The sequence below is a fragment of the Phoca vitulina genome, unplaced genomic scaffold (genome assembly GCF_004348235.1).
Source record: "Phoca vitulina isolate PV1807 unplaced genomic scaffold, GSC_HSeal_1.0 scaffold43, whole genome shotgun sequence".
Classification (NCBI taxonomy): Eukaryota; Metazoa; Chordata; class Mammalia; order Carnivora; family Phocidae; genus Phoca; species Phoca vitulina.
This window is the reverse complement of record NW_022589746.1, coordinates 142,832-153,924: the sequence shown is the minus strand read 5'-3', so window position 1 is coordinate 153,924 and position 11,093 is coordinate 142,832. Positions and strand designations below refer to the sequence as shown.

The 11,093-nt window shown below is 48.4% G+C and overlaps 1 long non-coding RNA gene across 1 annotated transcript; it reads right to left on the bottom strand.

Annotated features, from left to right (window-relative positions):
* Positions 1 to 5,155: 5,155 nt before the first annotated feature.
* Positions 5,156 to 10,834, bottom strand: LOC116648335. The gene is made up of 4 exons (XR_004302509.1): positions 9,943 to 10,834; positions 9,449 to 9,598; positions 8,740 to 8,773; positions 5,156 to 5,609 (listed from the first exon to the last, which is right to left on the bottom strand). It is a non-coding gene; the product is annotated as an uncharacterized LOC116648335 (long non-coding RNA).
* Between the last annotated feature and the right edge of the window lie 259 nt (positions 10,835 to 11,093).

Here is an 11,093-nt window from a genome sequence, read left to right as displayed (position 1 = left end):
GCTGTAAATAGATGGTGCTATTAATAGGAACATACCCTTGCTAGCCTTCACCTGTTATCTGTTATTCTTTAATAGGTGCTGTGGTTTCAGTTCTGCCTTTCACTTACTTTATTAATTGCTTTTCTGCCGGTTCTAATGGTCCTTTGTACCTGTACCTTTTTAGCAGGAAAGAGAAGGGCTTTGGCTCCGGGCAAGCTCCTCTCTTCTGGAGGCCCCACAGGGCAGGGGCTTTCCTCACCCCAGGCCTCCAGCGCCTGACACGGACGTTAGTCGTTAACAGCGGGCCCCGGCAAAGAAAGGCTGTTTTGCTCATCTTTGCATGTTCCCATCAGATTTACACACTTCCTTCAGAGAGATGAGACCTTTCCTTTTGTGATCACTTTAAAACACATTTGGACAAAATAGGCCTACCAATAGAAAACAAACCAAAAGTATCGTTTTAAAGACAGAACCTGGAAAGCTTCATAACCATTCTAAGAAGCTCAAATGGTATTCACAGGCCATGGGGAGCTATAGGGGGTGTTGATCAGGGGAGCGGTCACACAGAAAGAGGTGTGGAAGGGCAGGAAAACAGGGGATGTCAGGGGCCACAGTCACAGGGCAGAGGCCGCTGAAGGCCCCAGCTGAAGGCAGGACCACGGGGCTGAGAGATGCTGCAGAGGGGGCCCCAAAGGACCTTGTGTCTGTTTGGACGTGACAGAGAGAGAGGACACCACAGCCATTATTTCCAGTCTGAGTGACCAGGAGGCTGCTTTAACCAGGCTAAGGAATAAGACTGAAAGGAGTAGAAGCGAGTGTGGCAAAGTGTGGCTCACACGTGACCTTGGAATGCAGGAGGGAGGGGATGCCCAGCAGGCAGCTCAGAAGCCTGGTCTGAGTCACTTCAAATCCTGTTTGGAAGAAGGAAAAAGCATAAACTAATGAAGAAACTCTACAAACAAAGATAAACTCAGAAGCGGACTTAGGTGAGAAGTCAGGGTTGGAAGTGAGAAGTCGTGCATCATCTGCTCAGAAGGGTTATTGCAGAGAAATGGGAGGCAGAGAAAGAGCCTGCCCAGAGACAACTGGGGCTTCCAGGATGGTGGGGCTGACCTCAGGGTGGAATGCTCAGGGCCCAAGGGAGGGGAAGGAAGGAGACAAGCTCATGACATCCTACAGCCAAGCTGTGAGGAAGGCAGGGTTTGGGTCTTGAATTTTCCAGATAAAGACATTAACCCACCTTGCCCCAAATCACACCGTCAGTAATGAGACTTACCAGAGCAGCTCATGAAAGAGGCAGATTCTCTCCTTGTTTACCAGATGGTAAAATGACCTCAAAACTCCTGTAATGGAATGAAACTTGCTCCTGGCACAGAGAGTTGAGTGGCCCTGGTGAAGAGACTGGAGCCCAGAAATCAGTTCAAGAGACATCAAGCACTTAACATATAACCGGGGGGATATCTCAATTTAGGGAGAAAATAATTGTTTTAGTAATAAATGATGCTGGCATAATTAGCTCTTTACCTAGAAGAAAAAATAGCTAAACTTCTACCTCACGCTATACCCAGAAATAAATTCCAAAGGGATACAATAAATTCTAAAGATATTTTATTTTATTTTATTTTTTAAAAGATTTTATTTATTTTGAGAGAGAGAGAGAAAGCATGGGGTGGGGCAGAGGGGGAGAGAGAAGCAGACTCCCTGCTGAGCAGGGAGCCCGACATGGGGCTCGATCCCAGGACCCCGAGATCATGACCAGAGCTGAAGGCAGATGCTTAACCGACTGAGCCACCCAGGTGCCCCCCAAAGATATTTTAACACAAATATTAAAAATAAAATACAAGTAATAAAAATTTTTAATTGACGTGAATATCTGTATAATCTTACAGTATTCGGTGCCCTTTCTAAGCCAGACATGAGACCTAGAAGCCATAAAGACCAGACAAATCTGATTAAATAAAAATGACAGATTTTTGCATGTTTAGAAAAAGTAAACTAAGATAATAGTAAAAAAAAAATCTACTGGAAAAAGGCGTTTTCAATTCTTACAGTAAATAAAGATTTAGTATGGTCAATATTTAAAGAACTGCCACAAATTCACAGGAAAAGGACAAGCTCATTAACAAAGTAGTGGAAGGTAATGAATAGACTTCCCACAGAAGAAATTTCAAAGCTCAGTATTCACAGGAGAAGATGCTCGGTTTCACTTACAGGAAAATGTCAAATAAAGTGACATGTGACAATATGCCCTTGTCATGTGATTGACAAACATTGAAAAATAATAATAGCAAGGGGCGCCTGGGTGGCTCAGTTGGTTAGGCAACTGCCTTCGGCTCAGGTCATGATCCTGGAGTCCCGGGATCGAGTCCCGCATCGGGCTCCCTGCTCAGCGGGGAGTCTGCTTCTCCCTCTGACTCTCCCCCCTCTCATGCTCTATCACTATCTCTCTCAATAAATAAATAAAAAACCTAAAAAAAAAAAAAATAATAATAATAGCTAATGTTTTCTAGAAGGCAAGAAATCAGGTGCCTGGGTGGCGCAGTTGGTTAAGGGTCTGCCTGCTCCTCCCCCTGCTTGTGTGCGCTCTCTCTCTCTCTGTCAAATAAATAAATAAAATCTTAAAAAAAAAAATTACATATATCTTTTTACAGATCTATCTCATTTTTTTCAAAGATCTTATTTATGTACTTTGAGAGAGAGCGCGCGCGCGCGCGCGCGCGCGCACGAGCGAGGGAGGGGCAGAGGGAGAGGGAGAAGCAGGCCTCCCGCTGAGCGGGGAGCCCGATGCAGCTCGGGGCGAGGCTCGATTCCAGGACCCCGGGATCCTGACCTGAGCGGAAGGCAGATGCTTAACGACTGAGCCACCCAGGCGCCCCTGGACCCATCCCATTTTTATGAAGCTGTTCTGCAGCAATGAAAGCGCAGGTCGGTGAGAATACACACAGCGATGTTAAATACAGCACGGCTAAGGCCGCGGGGCAGTAAGCAGACCAGGACCAGCCTTGACACCTAGAGCCCGAGGCATGGTTGTATAACTGCGTCCATCTCCACCATGAAATAGTACATGACTTTTATTATTTTTTGTACTCTATTAATCCACTTATTAAAAATTACAGAAAATACAAACTAACCTATGGTGACCCTGGGGACTAGGTGGGGGACAAAAGAAGGACTGATTCCTGGGCAGCATAAGGTAGTTTTGGAATAATAGATATGCTCAAGCCTGGATCGTAGTGATGGTTTTATGTGTGGAATCAGAAATATTATATGACTTTTAAAGAGAATGAGGTGGCACATATACTGATTGACCTGGAGGGATGTCTGATGTGTACATACAAGAGGAAAGCAATTTGCAGGCTAATTTATACAGCATGATCCCATTTGTTAAAAATCCACAGGAGGAGTTTCTCTTTACTTGTGCATATATATGTTTGTGTGAGAATGGAGACTTGTAGAGCTGTCACTTTTGTGATCTTAACATTTATAAAGAAAGTATTTTTTTTTTTAAGATTTTATTTATTTATCTGAGAGAGAGGATGAGAGGAGAGAGAGAGCACATGAGAGGGGGGAAGGTCAGAGGGAGAAGCAGACTCCCCGCTGAGCAGGGAGCCTGATGCGGGACTCGATCCCAGGACTCCAGGATCATGACCTGAGCCGAAGGCAGTCGCTTAACCAACTGAGCCACCCAGGCGCCCCTAAAGAAAGTATTTTTTTAAAGGAGAGAATTTTTCGAACATCACCCAGATTCCCAGGCCCCCATTCCATTGGAATGGGTGGGAACGAAGCCTAAGGATTTCCATTTTGACAAGAAGCCCAGGGTCAGGGGCGCCTGGGTGGCTCAGTCGTTAAGTGTCTGCCTTCGGCTCAGGTCATGATCCCAGGGTCCTGGGATCGAGCCCCGCATCGGGCTCCCTGCTCAGCGGGAAGCCTGCTTCTCTCTCTCCCACTCCCCCTGCTTGTGTTTCCTCTCTTGCTGTGTCTCTCTCTGTCAGATAAATAAATAAAATCTTTAAAAAAAAAAAAAAAAAGCCCAGGGCACTGCAGGACCAGGCCCCCAGGAGCACAGAGCTGCTGAAGGAAAGGACAGTTTGGAAGAAACAGGAGGGAGGCAGCAGAGCTGGTGGGCAGGGAGCAGGAGAAGGGGGGAAAAGGAGGGCTTCAGTGGGTGAAAACGGGGCCCCCCCTTCCCCTGAGCCAAGAAGGAAGAAGGGGAGTACCCAAGAGGAACATGCGGAAAGATTCAGAGACTTCTCCAAGGGCAGGGAAGGAAACACAGGGAATTCAGTTAAGAGTGAGGAAGGTGGAGAAGGGACAGAGGCCACGGAGGGGCTGGCTGTGCTCAGAGGACAGGTTTCGTGCTCAGGTTGAAGGCAGGTCGTGATTCTCACCCCAACACCAGCAGGACCAGAAAAAACACGCTGTGCCTCCTTCCCCTCAAAAAGGCAGAGTCTGGGCGGATAGTCCTCCGTCTGTGCTGGGAGAGACGGACAGAGATTGTGATTTGTGTTATGCCGGTATCATGAGCACGAAATTGGATCAGATTCCAATTGGGAACCCCGGGAAATGTCGCCCACCATTTATTAAGCACCCAGGCTGTACGAATAACAGTGCTACTCTTTCCACACACCCTTCGGGTAGATATAATTATACCCATTTCCAGACGAGAAAACTGGGGTTTGGAGAATTGGAGGGACTGCCCAAGATTCCACGTTTGTTGGGTAGAGACAGCTCCAGGCCCGGCACGCATGTCTCTCCCTCATTAATGCTTGAGTCCTCTCAACTCCCTCTCCAAAGGCAGGGGGCGGGGGGGGGGGGGTGTTGATGGACTTGCCCAGAGCCCCAGGATGAGGGAGAAGGAGACCAGTGGGTGCCTTAGCCTTTTGTCTTCCAGAGCAATGAAGAGACTGGCCTCAGCAGCCCCCAGGCTGAGCCCACGGGACTCTGAATCTCTCTGGCCCCTCCTTCTTCAGCCAGCACACAGCAGCTTTGTTGATGACTCAGCCACCCCACTGGTACACGTCACTGTCCTGCGAATAATGTAGCACAGAGCAGGGGTCAGGGCGGCAAGCCAGGATACCCGCCCACCCCGCCCCTCCCCTCCCCACAAAGCCCTAGGGCCCAGTTGGGAACTTCACAGACAGGAAAAGTGGGTCAACCCTCTCCACTCTTCCCTCCTCCCCTCACCTTGCTGGGACAGCCGGGTCCCTTTTCCCTGTCTGTCTTCTGTCCGTGCTGAGGGCAGGCAGGGTGATCCTGACCCCAGCCTACAGGCACAGACCTGTGTGTCCAGAGGGCAATGCAGGGGGTGCTGGCTAGTGGGGGCTCACCCAGGAGGACAGAGTGAGGACCCGAATCTCTTATTAAGGGAAGATGTGGGGTGGGAAGAATACACCAGAAGCACGTTTGTCTCTTATCCAGTGAGTATTCATTAAGTGACTGCTGTATGCCAGGGATTCCCAGGTGCTGGGGACTCCGAATTAATTGAGAAGGTTCATTGCAGAATCCCTGGTGTTTCATTCACCCTTGCCTCTCCACGATGCAAGTATCTGACATACATGGGCTCTCGTTAAGTATCCGTTAAATGAAGGAGTGACAGGCTTGGTTCCGGTCTTTCTGAAGCTTTATGAAGTCTATGGAAGATGCAGACATCAAACAAATAATTACACGACTAATTCACTCCAATTGTGATAAGGATTATGAAGTTCAGGATGAACTTGAAATTGTTTTTAAAAGCTTTAAAAGATTTTCCTTTTGCGAGAAATTTTCAGACTCTTCCCAGTTTTGGTATAAGAAAAACAATGTAAAAATTAGCATCTTAGTGAGCTGTAGATAGACAATTTACCATGCTATATATAGCCTTATTTAATAGAAGAATAAATTCCTGTTGATAGCAAAACAAAACAAAATGGTGTGCGTGTGTGTGTGTGTGTGTGTGTGTGTGTGTGTGTTCGAGTATCTAAGCCTCTATGTCTGCACAAAGTAAGGGGTCAGGGGCCTCTTCAAAAGCAGCCCATGAGGGTTTTGGATCAGGTATTTATCATCTATGATTTCCCCCCGCCTCCAGTCATGGAACACTTGACAAATCTCTCGGTTAAGATGCCCTTTTTCCCTTGTCCTCTTTCCCTCGTCCTGCGTCCCTCTGTGGTGGTCAGAGGCCACCTCCTACGGGCCCCACTGACTGCAGGCATGAGACTGCTCTCTGCTGAGCTAGTTTCTCCAAACAGGGTGGGCTCAGCCGCCCTCCTCTTGCCCCATGAGCCCTCGGTAAAGAGCAGGCTGTCTTCCACAGCCCCACTGCCCCAGCAGCTTCGCTAAGTTCCTGACCACTTAAAAAAATAAACAGCAGATGGGGTGGGCCTCTGTGGGAGGCAACACACTTTGGAGCAAGAAGATCTAAGTCTCAGATTGGCCGTTTTGCAGAATCATAATCTTGATCAAGTGACTTAACCTGCCTGAGCCTCAGTTTCCTTCATTGGCAAACTGGGGCTGAGAATATCGTCTACCTGACCTGGGTGTTGATAGGGAAGAACAAACGAGGGCACACATACAGAACCCCAGCCCTACAGAGAGGGTGGGGGGTGAGGCCTGGGAGACCACAACAACACGCGCGGGAGCCCGCCTGCCTCACGCACTGCCCGGGCCAATGACGGAGCTTTTAGCGGAGTCCAGCCCTGAGTCCCAGAAGGAAGTCAGATGCAGGCTGAGACCACCTCTTCTGCAAGGTCCTTCTTTCCTTGGAAAGGTCTGTTTGTGTGGCCCCTGTAAGTGTGTGTCTTAGTCCATTCGCGCTGCTCTACCAAAGTCCCCCACACTGGGTAGCTTATAAACAACAGAAATTTATTCCTCGTCATTCTGGAGGCTGGGAAATCCAAGATCAAGGCACCAGTGTGGTTGGATGAGGGCCCTCTACCTGGCTCATGGACAGTAGCTTCTCACTGTCCTCACATGGTGGGAGGGCAAGGGAGCTCTATGGGGTTTCTTTTACAAAACACTAATCCCACCCTCATGATTTAAGCACGTCCCAAAGGCCCCATCTCCAAATACCTTTGCCTTTAGGGGGTTAGGATTCCAACATATGAATTTGAAAGTGACACAAACATTCAGACCACAGCAGTGTGACTGGATTAAAACAAGTAAGACAATGGGAGCAAATAAGCAATGAGAGGTCGGCCCCCAGGGTGCAGAACCCAGGCCTGGGACCCTCCTTGAGTGTGGCTGCTTGTGGGGGTTGCTGGGGGCCATGTCAGCATTCTTGTCCAGTTAGAGCTTAGTTACCCCTCAGGGGATCTTTTATAAACCCTTGAATGAAAACAACTGGTTTTCTTCCTACCTGGGATTCTAGAAAACTGAGCCCACAGGACACACCTATTTTTAAATTGCCAAACAAAACCACATGGAGTGTTTTTAACTGAAGAGTAACTCAGACCATCTCTTCCCTCAGATGGTGGAAATGCCTTGCGTAAGGGTCACTCGGTACCATTCGTGGGGGCCAACAGCATGAGTCATCGACCTCTGAGGTCATTTTGGTTCCAACGCACAGTAAACAGAGGACTGATTCGTAGGTACAGGTAAGAAACGAAGGGGAAAAGAAACAACAAAAGCTGAAAGCACCCAGCAAGCAGCTACATCCTCTAGTTGTTTCTGGAACGTGTCCACGCGGCCCTCGCAGAGCCTCTGGCCGACAGCCAGGCGGAGCGCAATAACGGCCAAAGGCCTTTGCACTGTGTGATGTAATCACTACAGCTCGGCAGTTTGCTAAAGGAACGACCGACCGGCTAGCTATGAGTAGATAAATGGAGGGTACCCACGTGATGCCCCTCCTGTGAACCCCAGACATCGAGCTCTGGAGCTAAAACTGGCTTTTCCGTCTGCTCATCTCTCCCGCCATGTGATAATCCTCTCTGTGCTTATTCCTTGAACACAACTCAAAACAGAAGTTAGAACAGTACCCAGATCAGCCTCCCTGCATTCAACTCTGTAAGTGTTCAAGCTGGTTCTGTAACTGAAGGCTCTGAGCTGCCCAGGAGCTCCCAGGAGGCCAGAAGAGTCTGTCCAGACCTCTCATGAAAGATTAACTGGCTGGAGTCATGGCCCCAGCCCTGCCTGGTTGTCGCTGCTGCCTCCACTCCGGGTGAGGGCGCTATCAGGGGCAGGCCCAGAGCCCACAGAAGGACAACAACAAAAGCCACCAGCCCAGAGGCGGGAGGCTGGCGTCCTGCCTCCAGCTCTCCCGCTAAGCACCTGGGCCCTCCATGCTCTCATGAGTAAAGTGGTGGGATTGGCCCTAACCCCACAGTACGCGAGAGAGGGCGCAGGAAAGGCGTCTGTGAGGGATCTGGGTTGGGGTCTGGCCTGCTGCTGAGCCCCTAGACCCTTACTGCCCTACAGGAGGAAAACCATGGACCTCAGTTTCCCCTGACTGAGGGAGCACCTCTAGCATTCATCATCAGGGCTGCCCTGTGAGGGTCTTGAAAAGCCCAGTAGAAAGGCATTTTGAGGAGAAATCACAAGCTGCAGAGACTCAATGAATGAGCCACAGCAAACTCCCTATGGGACAACTGAGTAAAAAAATAGAGTTTGGCCTTAGTCTGGGGAGCAGCATAGAAAGTGGTTTTATGTTCGGTGAGAAGTTTTGTTGTTTGCTTATTTTTAACAAGAGGCTTTATGGGAATTCCTACATTTTAACATAAATCTTTGACACTGTGAGTAAGACATTCCAAAATGACACAGAACTCAGAAATGCAAACCTGCATCTCTTACCCAGAAGGCTCATGTAGCGTCAGGTGTTCATAGGCTCCAAATCCATTTTAATTCAGGAAAGCAAATGAAAACACAACACCAAGAAATTTAGAGAGCAATCTCTGGAGGGTTAAGTTAGAGGGTGTTTGTATTAATCTTTATCACTTCTTCCTTTCCCTTGTCAACACTGTTTACACAGTACATTAAATAAACATGGGCCTAGAAACATCGGCTCATCATTTTTGTCCCAAGCAGGTGGGAGCTTCTCACCACTGCTGTGTGGTCCCAAAACACACACATTCCAGTTAAAAACAAATTAAAGCAGGGGCGCCTGGGTGGCTCAGTTGTTAAGCATCTGCCTTCGGCTCAGGTCATGATCCCAGGGTCCTGGAATCGAGCCCCACATCGGGCTCCCTGCTCAGCGGGAAGCCTGCTTCTCCCTCTCCCGCTCCCCCTGCTTGTGTTCCTTCTCTCGCTTTGTATCTCTCTGTCAAATAAATAAACTAATTAATTAAAAAAAAAATTAAGGCAAAAACAGGCCCCTCCACCATATGTCTCCGTTGGTCCAGTCACCCCATCTGACATGGCTGAGTGACAGATGTCAGCGCCTGGACCTGCTGGATGTCAGGTAACTGGAACAGAGCTACCCAAACTGCCAGGATCCTTCTTGCTCTATAAACATACAGAAACCTGAGGAATGAATGCCAGTCTTATTCTAGAGTATTCTTACCCTTTGCTTGCACAGCCTTGATCTGTACTCTGGTTCATTAAAATGCTTGAGTCACCCTGTTTATCAGGGAACTTTGAGCTGCAGAACACTCTTAGAAGCTGTGGGGAGTTACAGAAGACTGCATTCCTGCCCCAAGTAGTAGTCTTCCTTCTAAGGAAAAGAAGGCAAAATGCACATAAAAAGATAATATGTAGTGACATACATAAAGAAATGCAAACTCACTAGGGTGAATGATATGCCCAGTCCTGGGGGTTATGGGATCAACGAACATCATAGACCAGGTGACTCAGAGAAAATGTTGTAGCCTAGTGAATCCATCACAGATCTTAAAATCATAGACTGGCAGATTCCGGACATTCTGGTCAGTAAAAGTATATTCTCCAGTGTGACTACCAGGCGTAGACACCCTAGTGTGAGACACTGTAAGCAGGCTTCCTTGGAGCAGAGTGTGGGAACAAGAAATAAGTAAGGATGAGCCTCATGGAGGGTCTTACCACATAGACCCTCAGCGTCCATTCGCACGTCCATCCGCTGCCCAAGGCGTCCGGTTCCCTACGACAGCCGAGCGGAAACACCACCAGAGCAGTGTCTGAAGAGAATTTCAAGACAATGTGAAGGAATGTTACAGAATAATAGAGGCTGGAAGGGAAAACAAATAAAATAACAAGACTTAGGAGAGTTTTATTTAGTGAAAAATAAAATAAATGACACAAAAACTGTAGAATTTTGACCTCATTACTTTGTGATCTTTAAATCCAGCCTAAAAAGTTAGAAGTAAGCACATAGCATGCTGCAATAAAAACAGACGGTGAGGTGGGTATTCATTAATATTAGTTGATTAAAGCCAATATTTTTCCATCAAATTCAATAAAATGTGTACACCCACAACCGGGATACCATAGAGTTCAAATCAAATAACAATCCCCCCCAAATGGTCAGAGATCCTGCAAGCCGCACAGCCACCTACCAATTCCTCCTTCTGGTTCCCATAACGGGGTAAAGACCAAAGTAAACAAAGACGAGAGCTACTGGCGGATGGAGGAGTCAGCTCCTGTGTTTGGAGCCTGGCTTGGAGCGACCGGAGTGACCATGTGGTCCGCATTTCAGGGCACTGCGTTAAATGCGCTGGACTACCCTCCCCAAGGCTCTCAGGGGCTGGCTTCCTACGGCCTTCCTTTGCTACCTTCTGGGTTGCCCGCTGTTCCCCATGTGCACAAACACCCCCAGGCCAAGCCCACAGCACCAGCTCCCGCCTGAGCTGTGCCTAGGTCTGTCCGCATGGTGAGGTGGTCTCTGGTCGACCTCTGTAAAGGTGCTTCTTCACACACTCAAGAGCCTCTTGGTCAAGGCGCCGGCCGCGGCTGGGCCGTCGCGGTCTGAAACAGGCTGGCCAAGAAGCAACATACCTAAAAATGTCTCTCGGGGCCACAGGCTTGCAAACTGCAAGAAAGCAAAACAATATTTTAACAGGCTGTCCAGCCAACAGGGATCCTGGGACTTTTCTAGTAGGACTCCACGACTAATCCTGTCAAAACTAACACAGGATAGAACAATATTTGGCCAAGGAAAACTGCTGAAAGCTGCTGGTGTGTGGTCCTCCGTTTATTGGAATAGGATTGAGGGACTGGGTAATAATGATTTCTCA